The sequence below is a fragment of the Amblyraja radiata genome, chromosome 16 (assembly GCF_010909765.2).
Source record: "Amblyraja radiata isolate CabotCenter1 chromosome 16, sAmbRad1.1.pri, whole genome shotgun sequence".
NCBI lineage: Eukaryota > Metazoa > Chordata > Chondrichthyes > Rajiformes > Rajidae > Amblyraja > Amblyraja radiata.
Window position 1 is genome coordinate 13,393,185 of NC_045971.1, and position 24,100 is coordinate 13,417,284.

Below are 24,100 nucleotides of genomic sequence, written 5' to 3' on the forward strand. Positions count from 1 at the left end.
ACCTCATAGTTCCAGTTCCTCATGCCTCCCTTGAATAGATTTCCTGAGGCTGGAAAATCCAGCTAACAATGGTTAAAAATAGAAAGCATGTGAAAGAGAAAGCATGCAACCTTCTCAAGAGCTGTTATCAATCACTCGCTTCCTGCGAGTGGATTAGTCTCTTGCCCTTGCTTTCTTCCATTAAAACCATAAGTGGCTGCATTTGGGGCCTATTTACTTTGTATTTGAAGTATTAAAACCATCTGATCCAAAGTCTCTGATCTTTGGAGGTTAAATTCACCCCCGCGATATCTGATAAATTCCAATGTTAAGCTGCTGGTGTTTGGGATGAATAAAGATTTAGATTGTGACTGATTTAATGAAAAGCCAGCATACCAATACTAATCTAGGTGAAGTGTCTGCAATGCCATGCAAACTCTGCATTCACCTGATCTTCACAGGTTACCTCGTATCAATGCTGCTCTTGTGCTTTTCGAACAAGATGGTCATCAGGAAACAGGAGACTCAGACAATTAGACTGTCATGAATCATTCTTCTTCTGACACTTTTGTTCTTACTGGGAAATAGTAGCTTCCAAAGGGAAATTGGGTTTCTTATGATGTAAACTTGCCCACCCTATATTGCTGGTTTAACATAATTAACAATTACTGCTACATTATGGTATTAACAATTACAAATGTTATGAGATGCCGATTACATTCTCATAACTATTTACTTGTGGATTAGTGGAAATATCATGCTACTGAACCAATATGTATAACTCAGATTTAATTATCGGTATTGGTAGTGGTTTATTATTGTCATATGCATGAAAATATAGTGAAAAACTATCCATGCAGATCATACCATACATGAATCATAGTATACATGAGTACAACAAGTAGTGCAAAAAGAGAAAGGAAACAAAGTTTAGATTATAATGATAGAGGTTCAGAGAAAGCACAAATATAAAAAGATACAAGGGTCCAAATGAGATACATTGGGAGATTGTCAATCTATCCTGAGCATATGAAAGTTCCATTCAAGATTCTGATAACAAAGAGGAAGAACCTGCTCTAGAATCTGTGCATGCTTTCAAGGTTAAATGAAATATTGGAAGAGTAACACACAGCAATGCCAGCTATTGCCTACAGTCCTGAAACATATAGTTTGTGGAGATTGAGATAATTTCCGATGATTTTCCTGAAAGGTTTAACTGTGGAGCATGTTCTCCAAGGTGGCCTGCTCCTGGCCTTTAAGATAACTGTGCCGGGGAGGTAGTGGTAGTAATACCAGGGCCAAATGTTACAGCTGAGGGAATGGCAATTCCATCCAAACAAACATCAGTGCAACACTGAAAAGATTAAAGAGTAGGCCCCCTGAGAGTTCAAACAGTATTAGAAATTCCAATGTAGTAATGAAAATAAAATAAACTGCAGATTAAACATTTTAATGGGGTCCATGAAATGCTATATAAGACTGAAAGAGATGACCTATGTTTCACAAAATTAGGGTCTTCTTTTGCATTTCCATAGTCTTGTTAAGTCAAACCTGACAATAATGTCACAGTAGTGGGAAACAACAGGAGTAGCCTCCCCTATTCATAGTCTTATGGCTGTACTGCACAGAAACGGGCCCTTCATCTCACCACATCCATGATATCATTTTTGCCCAGCAATGTTATACTGATTCCACGTGCCCACATTGGGACCATAGCCTTCCATTCCTTGTCTATCGAAATACCTGTCAAAATATCTCATAAAGATAGTGATTATATACAAGTATATCACCTCCTCAGGCAATGCATTCCAGATATCAGTCACTCTCGTTGTAAAATAAGTATCCCTCTGATCCCCTTTAAAACTCTTTCCTCTCACGGTAAACCTATGCGCTCATGTTTTTGATACCCCTCCCATGGGGAAAAGACTCTGACGCGCTATCCTTTCTTTGCCTCTTAATCTTCTATGGTCACAACTCAGCCTCTCACCAATATCTCTCAAGGGCCTGTCCCACTTACGGCGACGTAATGATTTGAGAGCAGCTAACCTCATTAGCTTCCAGAATAAATAAGGATACATTTCCTTTTTGAACAACCATTATTTGGCAGCTCCTTCAGCTACATTCATGAATAATTTTAATAATTAATTTCTGGTAAAGCAGCTTCAGATGACCTGAGGAACCCATGTTACATAGCCCATGTAACAAGTCCAGCTTTCAGCCCCAGACATTAGGCCAAGTCCATCAGCAATTGACTAAACATTCAATTTCATATTGGACAGAGGCCATCTTTCTTCATTAAGATGCTGAGAGAGGATAAAAGGGAGGAAAGGAGATCAGTGATAGAATGAAGGGTGAGAGAAAAAGGTGATAATGAAAGATAGCAAAAGGCTGGAGAATGTGAGAATGTAGAGCATGTGGCTGAAGTTACATAAGACATTGAAATCTGGAATAAGAATACTGCTGTGCTGATTAAGCTTGGACGTCCCTAATAACCAAGGTTAAAAGGGGAGGTGAAAGCTTACGTTGAGCTTAGTGCAGATTCAAGATTCAAGATTCAAGAAGTTTATTGCCATGTCAACAAGTTGATAGGAATGTGTCTTGGTTCGCTCTCAGACAGATACAATACAGTACAATACAACCACCACATACACCACAATAAATAATACAGACAATGCCGTACGAAGGACAATATATACAGGAAGGACAGTACCCAGCAGCGTCATGTTAAGCGTAAGTGCAAGTACAAAAGAAAGTGCAAAGTGATTAGTGCAAATTCAAATATCTGATGGCTTGGAGGTAGGTGCTGTCTCTGAAGCGAGATGTTTTACTTTTAATGCTTCTATATCTCCTTCCTGATGGGAGGAGATTAAAGAGGTAATGTGCCGGGTGAAAGTGGTCTGCTATGATTTTTTTGGCCTTTCTGGTGAGTCTTGTTGAGTAAAGTGATGTCACTGAGGGGGCTGAAGTGCAAATGATACGGAGAATTGAAGTGATATGTGGTTCAAGATTGAATGGGAATGTTCAGTGAAGCAATTACACTGTCTACCTGTAGATTCCCCCCTGAAGAAGAGGCCACATCATGAGCAACAGATGTAGTATATTACATCGACATAAATGGAAGAAAATCATTTAGTCACAAAAAGGCTCCTAGCTTCTGGACAGTGAGAAGGGGGATAAAAGAGCGAGTGTTTGCCTATTTTGTCGTTACAAAAAATGTTGCCATCATAAGGAGAGTAGATGCAGAAGGAAATGTAAACTGTAGCATCCCGAGGAAGTGTTTGATGCATGTCAGTGCATTGTAACATCGAGAACTTTAGTAAATTTTGGTAGTGCACTGTGCGAACACAGAGTTCCATATAACGTTTAATAATTAGGTTTTAGATTCCAGTGGGGAAAAACCCCGAGAGCACTGCCCAAGAGAGGCCAGGAATCGAGGGGTATAGAAACAGGATTTCAGTCTTGCAAGCTCCTATTGTTTTCCAGTATACAAGTATGGGTGGCCCAGTGGTGCAGCTGGTAGAGTTATTGCCTCAAGGTGCCAGAGGCCCTTGTTTTTATCCTGACCTTGGCTGCTGTCTGTGTGAAATTTGCACATTCTCCCTGTGAACGTGTGAGTTTGCTCCGGTTTCCTCCCACATCCCAAAGACATGCGGGTTTGCAGGTTAATTGGCCACTGTAGTGTGCGGGGAGTGAACGAGTGTGAATGCGTGATCAGCGTGGGCCGAAGGGCCTGTTTCCATGCTGTATCTCTAAACTAAACTAAATAAGGCTATGAGGCTGACAATTCCTGGTGTCCTCTACACATTGTATGAGACAGAGTTTTCCAGTGTCTCCCTAAAGACCTAGTTCTGTTTCTAAAATTAAATCCTCTCATTCTTATTCTCTCACCATTGAATCACTGTAATATTTTCTTTGGTCTGATAAACCGCTAATCTTCAAAATTCAAGCTAGTGCCCTAGAGTTTATATAACCAGCTCTCACATTTTAACCCCCAATTGCAGTAAAATTGTGTGGTACCACCTCCAAGGCCTTAAACGCAATATCCAATACCAATCCTGCATTTAATCAATGTTGACAATCAATGTTTTGTCTCCATTTGACAGGAGGTCTGTGATAGAATTTGTGAACTAAATGCCAACCAATTACTGGAGTACCATTTCTAAATGGAATTAAATCTCCATAAAAACTAAATGTCAGGCAAAATAGCAACTCCATATAACTCAACTGGAGTTTGTTTTATGGCCAGAAACATTTGTCAAATAATTTCCTGTATTTTATTTCATTTTACTGCTAGAACTTCCTAATCTAGGTGTTACAGAAAGTGGCATGGCAATGAACACATTATTGCGCCAACTGCGGATTTGATACCCTCAGGACTTACTTTAGATGGAAAGCATTTTTAATTGCCTCATGGAACAGTGCAATGTTTGACGCTGGCAATTGAAGGTGAATTTATGTGACGGCAGCCCAGAAAACGAATTTTCCTTCAGACAGATTTAAGGTGAGCTGTGAATTTCACTGAAAAGGGTTGAGACGGCACCAGACAGACATGTTGTGAGCAATCCAAGGCTGTTGTGAAATAGCACTTGCGATAAGTGAAGAAATCAGCTGGTATGGCCTTCTCCACTGTCAGAGTGAGGCCACATGCAAATTGGAGGAACAGCACCTCATAATCGCTTGGGCAGTTTACAACCGGGGTCAAGGAAAGAGCGTTCACGTCGCGGCCCTGTTTTCACCAATCTTTCCACCACCACGCACAAGAAGCACAAGTGCAAGACAGACACCATTGTGCAGATGCTGAGAAGTGTGTTGAGCTCTGGCTGAACAACTTCTAATCTTGTGTGTGGACTCGATAAGAAGAAGCTTACAACCCAGAGGTATGAATATTGATTCTGAAATTTCATGTAACCCTTACATTCCTTGTCTCTCCGTCCCTCCCCCACCCCTAGTCGTCCTGCTGGTTTTACTGTTCATATCACCTCGTTATCACCTCTTTCACATTGTAGACCATTGTGGTCTTTTTGGCCATCGGTGCCGACTCTGATCTGTTCCGTACCTTTTCATACTTAAGGGCCTGTCCCACCAGCATGTGATAGCACGCGTCTAGCGCGACCAAACGTGGTCGCTTGAGACGTACGGCCTCGCGGGGCCGGTCCCACTTCGATCGGCGGAGGCGTATGGAGTTGTGCGGGGCTGGTCCCGACATCGCGCGGGGCTCCAAAAATCTTGCACTGTCCGAAAATCCGGCGCGACAACGGCCTGTCGGCCCACAGCCGCATTGAGGCCGTACGCAGCGCCTCGACGGGCGTACGCAGTGTCTTGACATCGTACGCAGCGTCTTGACGGCGTATGCTTAGCGCGTGGTGTTGCGCGATTACGTCACCGCCCGGCGTGCCGTTGCGTGATGATGTCACCGCCCGACGCCGTGCGACGTCCAAATTCAATCGGCCCGCCTCCTGCCCAGCTGATTGGTGAGTATGATGTCGGGACCAGCCCCGCACAACTCCAGATGCCGCCGCGGTTTGAATTGGGACCGGCCCTGCGAGGCCATACGCCTCGAGCGACCACGTTTGGTCGCGCTAGACGCATGCAATCGCATGCTGGTGAGACAGTCCATTTAGTTTCCCTCTCCCTAACTCTCAGTCTGGAGAAGGGTCTCGACCCGAAATGTTACGTATTCCTTTTCTTCAGAGATGCTGCCTGACCTGCTGATTTAAGCCCCTGTCCCACTTACGTGTCCTTGGCATGCTAATTACGCGACCTCGTGGTCGCGTTGATGCGCGACGGTCCCACGAAGGTTGCGCGCGATTTCATGCATTTGCACAGCCGTCTGGAGCGCGTGACGTCATTTGAAGATGGACACACAATGCAGGAGTAACTCAGCGGGTGCGGCAGCATCTCCGGAGAGACGTAATCGGTGATGTTTCGTGTCAAGACTCTTCTTCAGTCTGAAAGAAGGGTCTTGACCCGAAACGTCACCCATTGCTTCTCTCCAGAGATGCTGCCGGTCCCGCTGAGTTACTCCAGCACTTTGTGTCTATCTTCAATTTTCTTGGCCCTGCACTGGGAGTAGAATTGGGGGCGGATCCGGACCGCAACGGCCGTGAGCCCCAGGCCGAGCTCGGCGATCGTTTGCCTGCTTCTGCTGCTGTTGGAGGTGAGACGTTGCGTCGCTCCAGGGTCTTGGGCCTGTCCCGCTTTGGCCGTCAGTTACGCGACAGGCCGTTGGCGTGCGAAGATTTCGTTGCTACAAAAATTTCGGAGCTCTGCGTGATGTCGCGCACAACTACATACCCCTCCGTGCTTCTCCGACGGCCCCGCGCGGCAATACGATGCCCGTGCGCCTCAACGCGACGACGAGGTCGCGTAATTTGCATGCCAGGGACATGTAAGTGGGACAGGCCCTTTACTCTAGCATTTTATGTCTGTCTAAGATGAATTCACATTCTAACCTAGACAACATCCTGTTAACAGATAAAATCATAAATTAATTGTCTTTCAGAATTTATGTATAACTTATGTGTTTGTGTGTTGCCTATGTACCTGTACTGTTGCTACAAGTGAGATTTTCATTATACGTGTACCTTGCCATCCTTGTGCATATGACAGTAAAGCTGACTTGACAATGATAAACCTGTGGAGGGCTGACAGAATGCTGCACAGACAAGGTACCATCTTCCAAATAAGTTATTTATTATTTGGTGTAAATAAAGAAGATCCCATGGCATCATTTTGAAAGAGATCAAGCCATCTTCTTTGTCATGACCTTTCACCATGAAAAGAGTGTTATTTATGGTGTTTTGATGTACTAAACATTATTTGGCTTGACAATATCCAAACAGAGGTCTTGATTTATATAAAATTGAGGTATATAAAATAACGAGTGGCCTCGTTGAGGTAAACAGTATGGATTTATTTCTCTTAGGGGAAAATTTATAACAGAGACATAGCTTCATGCGGAGGTGATAAACAGAAGTATCTTTCTCCAGAGGGTACTGGGAGTCACTCCAGAGCCATTGGGAAGTAGTAGAACAGATAATGCTGCAGTAGCTCGGCGGGTCAGGCAGCATTTCTGCAGGGAATGGACAGGCAATGTTTTGGGTTGGGACCCTTCTTCAGATACAGTAACAACTCTTATTATTGTTATCATAGCCACTGACAAGGGAACCTGATGGGCTGACCTCTACTGTGCTGAGGCCAGGCACCACCTCTCGAACCTCTTCGTCATAAAGAATCTGAAGAGTGGTCCCGACCCAAAACGTTGCTTGTCCATTGCCTCCAGAGATGCAACCTGACCTGTTGAGTTACTCCAGCCTTTTGTGTTCTACGCAAGATGCCAGCATCTGTACTTCCTTGTGTCTGCACAGGGAAGTAATATTTGGGCTTTGAAACCCACTTATAAACTAGTGAAATGGGAAAGGAACTAGGCATTGAATCACACTTTCTTTTTTCCTTTTTTCTTTTTTGTATGGCTTTGTAAATATTTGATTAGTGTTCAAATGTAAATAATTTGGTGTACATATAGTGGCTGGTGTACATATGGTGTACATATAGCTGCTAAATTTGTATAAGATAATTACAAGCAGTTGAATAAGGGGTGGGAATAAAATAAGCTTTGGCTTCTTCCTGCTCCTTTTCGGACACATATGATTTCATTTATTTATAGATATTGTTTATGACACTTTATAAATATTTTTGTTTTGTTTTTTATATGCTGTTTCACATTTGCTTTTTATTCTTTTATTCTGTTCGAAATAATAAACAAATAAATAAATAAATAAATAAATAAACACTGGCAAATGCCATGATTGTTGAAGTTTGTGTAATATGATTATCTCCAGAATGATTCTGAATCTACTAGCAGTATTGAAGTGAGTCCTCAATTAAGACTCCTAACATCGCTCATTGTGCAGAGATAAATGACACAGATATAAGAGCTGCTGGCAATACCGTAGATCTTGCCATTGCCTCAATTAGAAGGGTTGTTCAAGAAGCACTGTCAGCCGTATTCACAAGGCACCCATTGAATTAGATTTTCAACAGCTAAGTTCTGGAAAAAGAAACCATATTAGTTTAAGCACACTCTGCAGACCTTGGGAGTTGATTAAATGCTTAATCTGCCTAGTCAGGTCTACTGATGTCAACACAGTGTCTCTGTAAATAGACACTAATGCAACACAGTACAGTATATTGGTGGATGTTCCCAGGCCAATTTCCCAATTGGCAAGATTTCGGCTGGAAATAATGACGAGTAGAATATAACCTGAGTTAAATTGTTTCTCCTTCGTGATTTGTGCTTGAAAGGAGGAAGTCATTGATCCATTTCCTCAACTATAGTGTCCTTAAATACAGCACAATAGCATTGCACAACAATTGAACATTGAATCTCTTCACTTTAATTGAAAGAAACATTTTGATTTTCTTACTTTTATATCTGTGTTTCGATCTTGTATTACTTCACAATAAAGTCATTTAGATGTGAGGGAGAAATTCACTTTTGCTTTGGATAAGGTTTAGTGATTTCATGGTGTAAGGGCATTCTCTGTATCATCTGGGAATACAGATTTTATTCTGTGATCTTGAGCTTCTCTACTTTCAATTTGTCAAGAGTGGAAGGCGCTTTGAAGGGTTTGGTGGGATGTTGTGTAATCAAAGTGATGCTGTATTATGGATCCTTTCATGATGTCACATGCAATGGCCACATGTCATGCGCTTGATTGTTTATATGGTTGTTGTGTTTCACTACAACTGTATCCTCTGGCATTAACACTGCATCTGAATTACATGTGTTTCTGCATTACCTTCATGCTGCTTGTCTTGTCTTTGTCACGGTCATGTAGATGTTGATCAACTATCTGGGGTAGTATCTCTGAAACACATGCTCTCAGAAACGAATGTTGCTGGCAGCATTCCTGTTGTCAAATGCAATGTTGCTCTGTAAAAAGCGATAAAGTTCTTGCTTCCATAATTTGCCTTCGGCGTGAGCTGTGCAGATGACTTTCTTTAGTGTTCTCAAAATCTCTCCACTTCAACATTGGCACGTGGCCAGCAAGATATGACCTTGCGATGAGTGAAACCTTGTGTAGGTTGCAAACTTGCGTCGAACACAGTACGGTATCTATCCTCATCTTCCGCAACACAAGGACATAATGAATCTTTGGAATGAAAACTTTCATGAATATATCACTGACAATTTCCACATCAGGGAATCTGCCGTAGGCATCAACAATTACAAGCAAATGATCATCAGAATGCAGAACTGCAAAATTAATAACCATGTTAACGCAGGGTTATTCTGATGCTTTTATCGTTTCTTGCCTGTTTGGCATTGTGTTTTTTGACATGCTAAACATTTGGTGATTTGTTCTGGGAAGTGTACCTTTTCTCTTACGAGGTGTTTAGTTCTCGACACATTGACGGGCTGCACGAGCAACATCTATATCAGCAACATAGTGGGTTTGAGAGGAAAATGTGATGATGTGGGGAGGATTTCATCAAGAACTTTATGCAAAACTTATTGTGTATCTGCAAAATCATGAGAGGATGCAATTTTCAAGTTGGGTTTCCACTGATAAATACGTTTACGCAGAGTTTACATGGTTAGGTTCTCCACTCAGCTGACAATGTTTTCCCTTAGCAGGAGGTTTTTTTCTTCTGTGTATTGCTGCCACCGTAATAATTGCAATGTTTGAGTTCTGCTTATTCTGCGGCAGCTGGGGCTTGTTCTTAGGGAGACATTTAAACAAAACATTTTGTCATGATATATATTGTCTTGTACAATTTATTTTAGTTTAGTTTAGTTTCGAGATGCAGCGCGGAAACAGGCCCTTCGGCCCACTGGGTCTGTGCCGACCAGCGATCCCTGCACATTAACACTATCCTACACACTAGGGGCAATTTTTACATTTACCAAGCCAATTTACCTACATATCTTTACGTCTTTGGAGTGTGGGTAGAAACTGAAGAGTAAACACACGCACAACGTACAAATTCCGTACAGACAGCATCCTTAGTTGGGATCGAACCTGGCACTCCGGCGCTGCAAAAACTGTTAGGCAAGAACTCTACCACTACGCCACTGTGCCGCCCACGTGCCCCTTTTCCGGGGATACGTCCGTGCCCGGGTGCGGATGGAAAGGGAATACGCCCTGTCTACGGGCACCCTGAGGGAGTTCCGGGACCGCTGGGCACCGAGGGGGGTTGAATGTATCCTTGACAAGGATTGCAATCACAATTCTAGTCACAGCTGCATCTTTTAGTTTTCTGCATCATCTACTCTAAAGGTGACAATAAATTTGCTAACGGGCATCTCAAAGGAGTTCTGGCAAAGTCGCTTTGAAATATATCTTTTAATAATCCCTGTTTTCAGCTCTCACTCAAGATCAGAAAATTCTCATTTTCCAGCAAGTTGTCTCAGACACATGAAATATTGATCAATTGTTTCTTTCGCTTCTTGCCTTGTGTAACAAATACAACTGGCTTGTACATACCAAATTGCTTTAGGGTAAAATATGTAGTCGACAGTTGGAGGTAATAGTGTTTTATAAACATTCAGCAATCCTTCATCATCAAAGAACGACAGGCATTTAAAAATAAATCTTATATCATCTGTGATTCCAAATCCTGACATCGGTCTTTCAAAAGAGTGAAAGCACTTTTCCCAATGGTACTGAACGAGGATGGCTTTGAGTGCAAGAGGTTGGGCCTGGCTATCATCATCATAATCATATCCAAACGCATGATAGTGTCTCACTATTAATTTTGTAATTAATTACATTTATATGTCCTTCACAGGTTGTCTTGCACAGATAACTAGACTGCATGTGATCATTTATTGTCTCCCTGAATGTTGAAAGATCAAATGGCAGGATGACTTTGTTTTGAAACATGACAACTATAAACCTATATAATGGACAGTTAACAATAAAGGCTACTTTGACTACTTTGACTTTGACTTTACAAGTTAACTTTGATATTAAACGGCCTGTCCCACTTAGGCGACTTTTTGGGCGAGTGCAGGAGACTCTGCGCTTGCCTCATGATCGCCACATGGTCACCACATGTACGTTGGTGGTCTCTGGTGAGTCTCCTTCATTGTCGCAAGGAGTTCCTGCATTCTGGGAACTAGTCGTGGCCTCAGTATGGTCGCCGCAAATTTTTCAACATGTTGAAAAATGTTCTGCGACCAAAAATTGGTTGCCATGGAGATAATCGATAATCCTGTAGTCGTAGGTGCCGTTGTAGTGGGGTCGGCATGTAGTTATGGGTAGTCGAGGTATTCGTAGGTAGTTTTAATTAATCGCCTTTGCTGACCAGGCATTTTTATTGGCTCATTGGGGGAAAAAAACGTAAGCACGAGTTTTCAGAACCAAGGATAACCGACCGGTAATGTTAAATGCCCGCCAAACTTCACAGCTGTGTATCTCTGGCTTATTAAAAGTTGGCTGGCTTCTTAAAAGTGTCTCCACTCCTTCTCCCCCCCCCCCTTTCTCCCCTCCCCCCTCTTTTAAAAGACTTACTGTACACTGTGCTTGCCATCTTAACCTTTCTGTTCATCGCGGTGTGTGTCTGTATCACCTTGGCTTTGCACCGTGTGAATTTCAGACAGCGCTCCCCCGCTTTCCCTGGCCCCCGCCTTTGCAATGTGTTTGTGTGTGTGTGTGTGTGTGTGTTCCACTCTGACAGTCGCCGTTCCAGTTCCCAGTTTTTCAGGCAAATGTCACGAACTTGACAGTCGCCTGCAGTCCGCTGAAAAATCGCCTAAGGGGACAGGCCCTTAACTCTGTTTCTCTTGCCACAGATACTGTCATGGTATGCTAAGCTCAGAATTATCCATGAGTTTAAACATTTGGGATGTTTAGAAGGGAATTATAAAATATAGCAGAGCAATGATATAATATAACATCATCAATATATTAATAAACTCCCTCGAAGGTGATTGGTAATATTGCGATCTCGACCTTGACCATCAATATTAAATGGCCAGCTGAATGCTGTGGTTACAATAGCTGGTCAAAGGGTTAGTATCCTGCAGTAACTTTATCCAAAGCCTTTCCATCTTTTACAAGTCAGGAATGTGAATTTAAACAACACTGAAGTCCAATCGTTCAAGAAACAGGCTCTGCGCTACTTTCTCAAAGACCAATGTAGCATTGCCAACATCACCTCACCCAATCATCATTTAAATCAAAATGCATTCGGTAATTCTTCAAATACAGCCCAGGAAGAAAGGAACTGACTATGTTTCAGCTTTTCTTCCTCTTCCTCAAGTATGTACATCCGTAGCACTTGTGAACCAGAGCCATGGTGTACATAAGGTAAACAATATCACCCAGTAGTAGCTGATGTTGGAATGTAAGATATGTCATCGAGTAGCTATATCTTGGTTTGCCAATGTACTTTAAATAAGGCTGGCATAAAACGTTACCTTGGAATGAATGCATTGTATTTGCTGGCAACTAGTACTGGCCTGCTTGATGCACTGAACATATTTCCATACCAGGAACACTTGGAATAGAATCCCTTTTTGATTCCAGTACATAGCAGATTTGAAAGGGAATGCTCCCAAGGAAACGTGTGTGCAGTCATTGGTAAACATTGAACCTTGACACCCGTTTCATGCTACTTGCTTCTCCCTGGCAGCAGAAAATGAAGTGATCTCTCTTTGAACAGAATCCCAGAGTCCCTTTGTATGCCATTATGTATTGCAAGCTGCAAAATGGTGTTAATGTTCTCAGATTTAGTCTAAAAAGACTCATATGCCAACATGCATAGTCATGGCAGCCTTCATCGTCACTAACATTCAATGTTTTCGCTGCTCTGAGGTAAAAGGTGTGGCTGCAACAGTTATTAGATTTTAGCAATGTTCTCCTTACTGAACCATGGATTTTATGGGATTTAGTGAATGTGACATGCTGTCGGATGTCCTTTCCCATCTGTTCGGTAACAGCTTCTCCTACGCTGTATGGCTTTTGCTCATTGTCCCGATTACACTCAATCCTGCGAACAGGGCTGACTGGTGAAGCCATCTCCAGAACAATTGAAACCAAAATGGAAATACTACAAACACTCAACAGACCAGGCAGCATCTGTAGAAAGTAAAAGAGATGACATTTCTTCATCTTGAAACATTAACTATTTCTCTTTGCACAGATGCTGCCCAACTTGCTGACAATCTGCAACATTTCCTGTTTTTATTTCCAGCAACTGTTTTTTTTTTCTTCATTCACAGCACACCTGGTTTGTGCAGAAGCCTCAAAATCAGTAAATGTATTTCAGCACCTGTCATGTCATTCCCAGCAGAATTTTGCAATTTTTAAATAACTGGAAAAGCAACAATAGGGGCTATATTTGCAACAGTAGGCGTGACATTAGTAATCAACCTATAATTATTTGATGATTCCTTCAAATACCAAAATAAGTTGTGTTCTGCTGTTTGGCATATCAGAAGAGAGTGTTTGCTACAGCACTGATCTCTAAAATGGCTGCTGGCATCAGATTGGTAATGCATGTTGAATGATTTTATAAACTCTCAGTGTGCAAGCTTCCAATGATGTTAAGTACACACATGCACCTCAGCAAAATGGGTGGGTGCTTTGCATCAGGGCTGGGTGCAAACACTACCTTGGAACACTCATTCATAACATAGAAACATAGAAAATAGGTGCAGGAGGAGGCCATTCGGCCCTTCGAGCCAGCACCGCCATTCATTGTGATCATGGCTGATCGTCCCCTATCAATAACCCGTGCCTGCCTTCTCCCCATATCCCTTGATTCCACTAGCCCTTAGAGCTCTATCTAACTCTCTCTTCAATCCATCCAGTGATTTGGCCTCCACTGCCCTCTGTGGCAGGAAATTCCATAAATTCACAACTCTCTGGGTGAAAACCTTTTTTCTCACCTCAGTCTTAAATGACCTCCCCTTTATTCTAAGACTGTGGCCCCTGGTTCTGGACTCGCCCAACATTGGGAACATTTTTCCTGCATCTAGCTTGTCCAGTCCTTTTATAATTTTATATGTTTTTATAAGATCCCCCCTCAGCCTTCTAAACGCCAGTGAATACATACCTAGTCTTTTCAAACTTTCCTCATATGACAGTCCCGCCATCCCAGGGATCAATCTCGTGAACCTACGCTGCACTGCCTCAATCACAAGGATGTCCTTCCTCAAGTTATATAAGTTATAGGAGCAAAATTAAACCATTCAGCGTAATGCAATCAACCTGGCGTGCACAATCAAATAAGATTAAATAGAACAAGTTGTCCCACATCTTTAGGCCATACGCAAGAAGAAGAAGCCTAACAAGTCTACACCGCCATTCAATTATGGCTGATTTAATTTCACTTCTCAACCCCATTCTTCTGCCTTTTCCCCTAATCCCTTACACTTGGAAATCTACCCATCTCTATTTCACACCCAGCAACTCGCACCCCATTGTGGCATAGATACCCAAGGCGACCCATTTGGAGATATTGCCAGGCGATGAGCTTTCAACTTATGATCTAAAAATCCAGTGGTCAACCAAACAGCTTTTATTCCCACCTGCAATTGTTCAAATAAAATTATAATAAAACACACAATTCCTTTTAATGCTCCTATGATAGCAGTTAGAAAGATCAATTATCAATTTGCAGAGGCTCCAGGACAATCTACAGGTGTTGACAAATCTGAGATATATGATAGAAAAGTGAAGCAAGTCTTTCCACCAGCACTCACTCCTTACTTTCAACCGGAAATAGTCAGTCATAGTAGCCCTGAACCGCTTTGTAAAATAGTTCATGACTCATAAAGAAGATTAAACGATTATGCAGGTTGTGATGTAACTACATAATCCAAAAATAAAATACTGTATTTGTTAGAAATCCAGAATAAAACAGAGAACAAGAAATAAAGTTTCAACTCAAGATCCTTTCATCAGAGCTGGTAAGATGACATAAACCGTTTAATATGCTCTCAGAAAGAAAGACTTTGCATTTATTTAGCCACTTTCAAAACATAAAGACACCTCAAAGTATTTTAGTCACTTTTGTGATGTAGAAAATGTGACAGACTATTTTTGCACAGTATGGTTACATAAATAAGGCAATAACTGAATAATAAACATCAAAAATCATTTATCATTCTATAAATGTGTGCATAGCATTCCATGATTGACAGCAAAATACAGTTGAAGAATCTTCCCAAGTTTTTTGGGTTCAGGGGGGTGGTGGAAGGTGCCTGTACCTGGCCAGATTCAGATTCAGATTCAGATTCAGAAAACTTTATTGTCTGTCGTAACAGAAAATCTTCTTTGACGTGGCTCAACATACAACCAGGACAATGTACTGATAAGCAGCCATACAACACAGATTTCTGCGAACACACACAGTGTGTATAGATCTTAAAAGCAAGTATAAAGATTAGAAACTATAAAAATAGATGCTTTGGACAGTAAAATTACAGGAACCAGTGGAGAGGGTGATCAGTAATCAGGAATGACCTTGAAGAGAGCAAACAACAGCAGTCACCACAGTGGGAGGGAGGGTGCAGCCCGAAGCTGGGTGAGTGGCTAGGATGTGGTTGGGTATGGATGAAGAACAGGGAAATCGAGGGAAAGGAAGCAGGAAAAGGGAAGAGGGGCAGGAAAGGTTGAGTAAAGAGGGAAGGAGCTGAGTAGGAAGTGGCCTGAGAAAGGGTAGGAAAATAGGAAAGGGGGAACAGAACAGGGATGTCACACAGCGATTAAAGTCTACCAGGCCACACCTTTTCTGACATTACAACAGTGACAAAGACACTGAGAGAGGAACAGAAGCAGTGGAGGGATCTTGGTGGAGAAGAGGACAAGGGAGGGGGCTGGGGAATATGTTCTGATTAAGACCAACTGCTCTTGTGCCTGTAGGTGTTTACAATATGAATGTGTGCACATGTGCACTTGCGTGTGTCCCTCCAATGAGCATACGTGGCTGTGTGAGTGTGTGTTAAATCTGCACAGTACTGCATTGCTTTGGACCTCCTTGCCACAGAACAAAGACCTTGTTCTGCCAAGTCCATGCAAAGGTTGGTGTGCAATCAGCACTTTACAATAAAATAATTCACCCACAAGCATCCTCCACACTGCACTCATGGAGTGAAATCAAATTCTCAACCCATAAGTCTGCCAGGAAGTAGAGAACATGCATTAAAAGGAATGAGACCAAGCGTAGGCTTCGCCCAACACCTCCGCTCGGTTCGCAATAACCAACCTGATCTCCCGGTGGCTCAGAACTTCAACTCCCCCTTCCATTCTGAATCCGACCTTTCTATCCTGGGCCTCCTCCATGGCCAGAGTGAGGCCCACCGTAAATTGGAGGAGCAGCACCTCATATTTTGCTTGGGTAGTTTACACCCCAACGGTATGAACATTGACTTCTCCGATTTCAGGTAGTCCCTGCTTTCTCCTCTCCTGCCCAGCTCTCCCACAGCCCACTGTCTCCGCCTCTTCCTTTCTTCTTCCCCCCCCCGACCCCCACATCAGTTTGAGGAAGGGTCTCGACCCAAAACGTCGCCTATTTGCTTCGCTCCGTAGATGCTGCCTCACCTGCTGAGTTTTTCCAGCATTTTTGTCTCCCTTAAAAGGAATGATGGTCCCTAAGATGGCCTAGGTAGTTTGCACAGTTTTTGTTGATGAGCCCAGCTGTCCAAATGAAGTCAGCGTAAATTGTTGAAATTTTGACCTGCACAATCCAGTCTAACAGGTTTACTCGAGATCAATAGTTTCCGTATTAGCCTCAGAGAAAGGTTTTGCATTTCAAAACTGAGTGGATGTTTATCAGACAGGGTGTGGTTTTATTGGCTTCTTTGTTACTTGTGAACACTGTTAAAAGCAAGTTTGGGAGTTTAGGAGGTGCAGGGAAGTTAGTTTGGGGAATGGGAAGCATCCACTTAGTTTAGTTTAGTTTATTATTCTCCCGTTGCATGCCATCACGGAAGGCAAACCTCACTAACACACTAACACACATTTACTGTAAATCCATTTCTGATAAATGGAGGATGCAGAGGGAAATACTGAGATACCGAGCTGTATTTCACACTGGATGACTTTCATTGAGCTACTTTTGAAGTGTGGTTACTGTTGTAATGTCATAAAAGGTGTGGCCAGGTAGACTTCGATCTTTGTGTACAATCCCCATTCTGACAGCATTACCAAATACATCAGCTCTCTGCAGCATCCTCCACCTGGAGATATTGAAGTGTTGGCCTTATTTATATCCACTGTGTGAACTGAGGTAGATCAATACTACTCCTCAGATTGAACACTGGAAATCCAATCAAAGCTTCCGCTAGAGATATTGGTGGAAAGGGTATTAGGTCTGAATTGTAGGTAGGCAAAAATGCTGGAGAAACTCAGCGGGTGAGGCAACATCTACGGAGCGAAGGAATAGGTGACGTTTCAGGTCGTCACCTATTCCTTCACTCCATATATGCTGCCTCACCTGCCGAATTTCTCCAACATTTTTGTCTACCTTCGATTTTTCCAGCATCTGCAGTACCTTCTTAAACATTAGGTCTGAATTGTGGTTACTGAGGGAAGGGGCCCAGGGTAACAGTGGCTCAGATTATATTTTGGAAAGAACTGCAGATGCTGGTTTAAATCGAAGAAGGGTCTCGACCCGAAACGTCACCTCCATTTATCACAGTCGCTGCCTCAAAAAGGCTGGCAGTATCATCAAAGACCCACACCATCCTAGCCACACACTCATCTCCCTGCTACCTTCAGGTAGAAGGTACAGGAGCCTGAAGACTGCAACAACCAGGTTCAGGAATAGCTACTTCCCCACAGCTATCAGGCTATTGAACCTGGCTCGGACAAAACTCTGATTATTAATAACCAATTATCTGTTATTTGCACTTTATCATTTATTTATTCATGTGTGTATATATTTATATTATAGTATATGGACACATTGATCTGTTTTGTAGTAAATGCCTGCTATGTTCTGTGTGCTGAAACAAAGCAAGAATTTCATTGTCCTATCAAGGACACATGACAATAAACTCACTTGAACTTGAACATTCCTTCTCTCCAGAGATGCTGCCTGTCCCGCTGAGTTACTCCAGCATTTTGTATCCGCTCAGATTATGTTTGTGGCCATTGGACAGCCATTGAAAGAACCAAATACAAGGTGTAGATGCAGAAGACATTTGGTCCCTCACACCTATTCTACCATGCAATAACATGATGGCTAATCCTTTACCTCAATGCCACTGTCTTGAACTAACCCCGAACCTGTTAATTTCCTCTAATATCTAAAAATCTTTTTTTTCTTGAGTATATTCAACAACTGAACCTCTTGGGTAGCAAAATCCAAAGAACAAACTTATTCTCATCTTTGTCTTGAAAGGCCCGACCCTTATTTGGACTATGATTTCTTGTTGGAGATACCTGAGCAGGTGAAACATCATTCCTGCATCTGACCTGTATGTATGTTTACGTGAGATCAATGCTCTATATCCTAGAGAGCATTGTCTTCATTGGATAATCCTCACTCCCCACAACCTTCCTTAAGTCCGGAGACAAGACCTGTCTATCATTTTCAAGACCACTCCAGTTGCTCTTACAGAGGTAACTCAAGACATAGTAACATGGCGGCGTAGCGGTAGGGTTGCTGCCTTAGAGCGCCAGAGATCTAGGTTCAATCCTGACTACTGGTGCTGTCTGCATGGAGTTTGTATATTCTCTCCATGACCTGCGTGGGTTTTCTTTGAAATCTTCCGTTTCCTCCCACACTTCAAAGAAATACAGGTTTGTAGATTAATTGACTTGGTATAAATGTAAAATTGTCTGTAGTGTGTGTAGGTCAGTGTTAATGTGTAATGATCGCTGGTCAGCGTGGACTCGGTGGACCGAAGGGCCTGTTTCCACGCTGTATCTTTAAAATTAAAATAAAGCTCTACAGGGCAGTTCCCTTTTATTACCCATTGGTCTGGCTGATGTATGTTCAGAACAGGATCTGTTCTAGCATACTTTAAAAATGGTTGCTATTTGCATTTACAATCCTAATTTCCATTTTAAAGGGATGTGAATTTCTACAACTGTTCATCTTGTTTAAAAGTTAGATACTGATTTTGGGATAGGATTCCCAACTCTGAATTGTTCAGGAGGGTTTCAAGAGATTGGGGATTAATCTCCTGGACATTACTGCAAGCAACCCAGAAAGAAAGATCATTGTGTGATAGCATGTTTTGTTTTCTTCATGATTTACATATATGTAAAATGTTGCATTTATGAAAATAGGTGATTGGAGGCACAATTTCAGATGATGCAACCCTGAATTGGACTATATATTTTTTTAATCTAGTTCATTTTATCAATTTATAAAGATTCATTTGCATCCGATCCCTGCTTCAGGTAACATACACAGTCTAAAATATGTTTCAAGAAGTTTTTGTCCAGCATAAATTAACTTCTACCAATGTTGTCTGGGATAGGTGCATCTTCAACATGAGAACTAGCTTACAGTATATCTCATATTTATTTAACACTTTGTTGCAGACCCAGCTAACTAATACATCCTTCAGAACTTTGCCAGTATGATCATTGGTGGTCCAAATCAGCCATTCTACATGTTGGGCATTAGATTCCTCGGAGTACATTCTATTTCCTTTGTTATTTTCAGAGATTCCTCAAATTAAGGTGGGTTGTACATGGCAATTAGTGGAAACTTCATAGGATCTGAAAGCCATGCTGAGACTTTCCAGTGCCTCTCCCTTTTGTGTGATCATCACCTGTGCAACAGGACAGATCCAAGGATACACATCTTCCTCTTTCAGCATTTAGTATGGATCACTCTGTACATTAGAGAGCATATTGACTGATTGCATCACGGCCTGATTCGGCAACTTGAATGCTCAGGAGCGAAAAAGACTGCAAAAAGTTGTGAACACTTCCCAGTCCATCACCGGCTCTTGACCTCCCCACCATCGAAGGGATTTACCGGAGTCGCTGCCTCAAAAAGGCAGCCAACATCATCAGAGGCCCACACCACTGTGGCCATACACCAATTTCACTCCTCCCATCAGGAAGGAAGTACAGGAGCCTAAAAACAGTAACACCCAGGTTCAGACACAGCCTTTTCCCTACAACCATCATGTTATTAAACACTACAACCTTAAATAAGCTCTGAACTACAATAAACTATTATTGTTATTATTGCAATACTTTTGTCCTCTCTTTGTTATTATAATGTTTGCAGTGTACTATGTTTACATATTCTGCTATGCTGCAGCAAGTAAGAATTTTCATTGTTCTATCTGAGACATATGACAACAAAACACTCTTGACTCCCTTCACTTCCTGGTCTGCTCTTCCATTCCCACCAACTTACCCCCCCCCCCCCCCCCCCCCTCCCTTTGGTAACTTTCCCTTGCAACTGCAAGCAATGCAACACATGTCCTCTCACCTCTTCCCTTTCCACTACTCAGGAACCTAAACAAACTTTCCAGGTGAAGCAGCAATTCACGTGCCCTTCTTCCAAACTGGTGTACTGCATTCAGTGTTCTCAATGTGGTCTCATCTACATTGGAGAAACCAAACACAGAATTGGGCAACCACTTTGCAGAGATCTACATCTGAACCTCACCCGGGTTTTACCCTATCACAGACATCCTCCCTCCCTGCAACTTAAAGAGCTTATTTTGTCTCCATCCCAGTTCTGACGATGGGTCTTCGACCTAAAACGTTAACCTTGTTTCATTTCGCACAGGTATGACCTCACCTGTTGAGTATTTCCAGCACTTACTGTTTTTATTATGGTAGTTTTAGACAATAGACAATAGACAATAGGTGCAGGAGTAGGCCATTCGGCCCTTCAAGCCAGCACTGCCATTCAATGTGATCATGGCTGATCATCCACAATCAGTACCCCGTTCCTGCCTTCTCCCCATATCCCCTGACTCTGCTAACTTTAAGAGCCCTATCAAGCTCTCTCTTGAAAATATCCAGAGAACCAGCCTCCACCGGCCTCTGAGGCAGAGAATTCCACAAACCCCCCAACTCTGTGTGAAAAAGTGTTTCCTCATCTTCATTCTAAGTGCCTTACCTCTTATTCTTAAACTGTGGCCCCGGGTTCTGGACTCCCCCAACATCGGGAACATGTTTCCTGCCTCTCGCATAATCTTAAATGTTTCAATAAGATACCCTCTCATCCTTTTAAATTCCAGAGTATACAAGAAATCTAGAAAACCTAATTAGTTAAATTTCCCAGTTGCCGTGGAGGGTATGAGCTCATAGCTTTGGACAGTCAGTCTTATCTCTGGATTACTGTTCTGGTAATTTAAACGCCAGTCCACCATTCTACTACTTTTGTCTTGTTGTTGCTCTCTCTGTGAATTTAAAATGTGCAGTGTCTGGTATGTTTCCATTACAAGCTGACCACACTTTTGAACAAAGACTCAATAGCAGAACTCCATAGATGTGGTTAGTTTGAAATAATAAAATAAAATTCTCAAAATAAGTCAGGCTGACACTAATGGAGAGATAAACAGAAATAGTATTGCAGGTCAATGACCTTTCAATAGACTTTTATGGGAGGGCATTGACCTGAAATATTAACTCTGATTTTCTGTATAGGCACTTCACTGTAAATTTCAGAACCTCCTACGTTAGTAAGATTGTTCCTTTTTTCCAATTCCACTCTGAAGACTTGAATACTTGATGTATGCTGTAACTGCAAAATGGAACTGAGGGAGTAACACACTCGTCAAGTATTGACGTATTGGATGAGACTGTAGACTGTAAGGCCTTTCATCCTTGTCAGATAAATGTAGAAGAGACCATAACTTAAAGAATAGTTCTCCACAGTGTTCTGCCCAATAATTGCCAGTCATAATGAACAACTAAACAGTCCACCAAGGGTGGAGATTCCAAGACTATGCCCATCCTCGATGATGCATTCACGTCAAAGACATGGAACTTGCAATTATCTTCCATCAGAAATGTCAATTGATGATTCATCTCTTTTGATTTGCCTTTTCAAGGGATGAGGACATCACCGGCAAGGGAAACAACTTTTTTAGTTTCAGATTTTGTTGAATATAAATTCCTGAGCTGCCTTGTGAAGCTCAAACAGATGCCTCAAATTGTGTGGTCTAAGCGTCTGCTTGGTTTCGAATAACTTAGAAGTTACATCACCATACTCATCGCAGCATACCTTGCAGTCCTCACCAACATGGACACATGTTCTTGATTAGTTTGATTCATTCCATATCACATACAGAAAAAGATGAGGAACTGGATATGGTAAGGGTTATGGGACCAGACAAAGTCTTGGCTATGATATTGAAGACATCAGCTCCAAACTCAGTCACAATTCCAGCTAAGCTGTGCCAACACAGCTGTGACATTGGCATCTACCCAACAATGTACAAACTTCTTCAATAATGTCCTGTTAACAAATCCAATCTGTCTAATTACTGCCCAGTCTGCTCCCAATCATCGGCAAAGTGATGGGAAGTATCATTGACAGTGTCATTAAGCAGCACTTACAATAATTCTTCAATTTACAAACATACAATTTACAAATTTTGTTATAACGTTAGTGACTTTCAAGGGTATGTGCCTTCAATTTACACAGCCATTTTTATCACTATCTCTCTACACACTGGAACCTGTCACCTTTTTCACATCAATTCCATTATTGGACTTTAGTGTTTTTTGTATTACTTCGAATTGCACTACAATCTTTGCACCATTTTTGCTGTTTTGCATTAATTGTTGTATTTTTTGTTGTCTTTATCATTGCCATGTATATTGTTTACTCTATCAGCCTCATGCAAGGAAGAAATGTCATTGCACCCTGATGTATATGATAATAAACTCATCTAAATCTGAATACCTTGTATCAACATTCTCATAATGTGTTTCTTCCAGTGTTTTTGATTTATAAAATGTCATTAATGAATGCATCTGGTATATTCATCAAAACCTGTCCACTAATGTTCAGCTAGATTTTACCTGGACCACTTGGCTTGAGTTCTTTATTCCATTGATCCTAACATATGTCAAAGCACTAAAATTCAGAGATAAAGCAGGCAGATGCCTCTAACAACAAAGTAATATTTAACCTAGTGCAACATCAGGAGCCATAACAAAACTCTGTTTAATAAGCATCAATAGGCAACTTCATTACTCAGAATGACGTCTTGCGTACATCTGGAGCATCACTGGGCAGCATCTTAGGATTGACCATCTTTGTGTGGACAAGATGACAAGGAGTTATCCTTTCTCTGGTTATCACCAGCTGCCTTATATCAGATGGATCAAAGGTTGTTACAATCAGTACACTGGGTGCCCCAGTGTTATAGAAAAAATATCCAATTCGTTAACTATCAACTCCAGGTGCAAAACTTCACAAATAATTTAGCACCCCACAAACAAGACTGAAGAGAACAAAAATCATCAAACATGCACATCTTTGGAATTTGAGAGGAAACCGTAGTATCCGAGGAAAATTCACGCGGCCACAGGGAGAACATACAAACTCCGAACTGACAGCACCCTCAGTCGGGATCGAACCCGGGCCTTTGGTGCTGTAAGGCAGTAACTCTACTACAAGTCTGTCAATGTTTACTTCTCAACAGCAGAGACTACTTCCCCTTTCACCAGAATTCATGATAAAAGATCCAGATGATTTAAAATCATGGGCATTGCACTCTAACTTTTCATTTGTTCGCACCATGCCAGGAGACAAAGAGCAGTATTGGAGCAATGAATGCTTGTATCTCACTCTCATTCTTGTTTTCAAATTTATCCATGGCTTCACCCATCCCTATTTCCTTAATCCTCTCCAGCCAGATAACCCTACTAGATATTTGCTCTGACTCTTACCACATTCCCTATTTCAATTACTTCACCTGTGGTGCAGGTTGCAGTTATATTCATTCGGGCTAGTCCTTCAGCTGTCAAGCCCAAAGCTATAGAGTTGCCTTTAATCCTCTCTCCTCTTTATCTTTTCACCCCCCTTAGGTACTCTTTATAATCCACAAACCTTTTGCTCTAATATCTTTTATGGCCTGGCTTGTGTTTGTTTGGTGACACCCTGTGAAACCTTTGAAATTTTATCTTCATTGATTAAAACTTCATTTTGTTCTCCTGGCTAGACTACA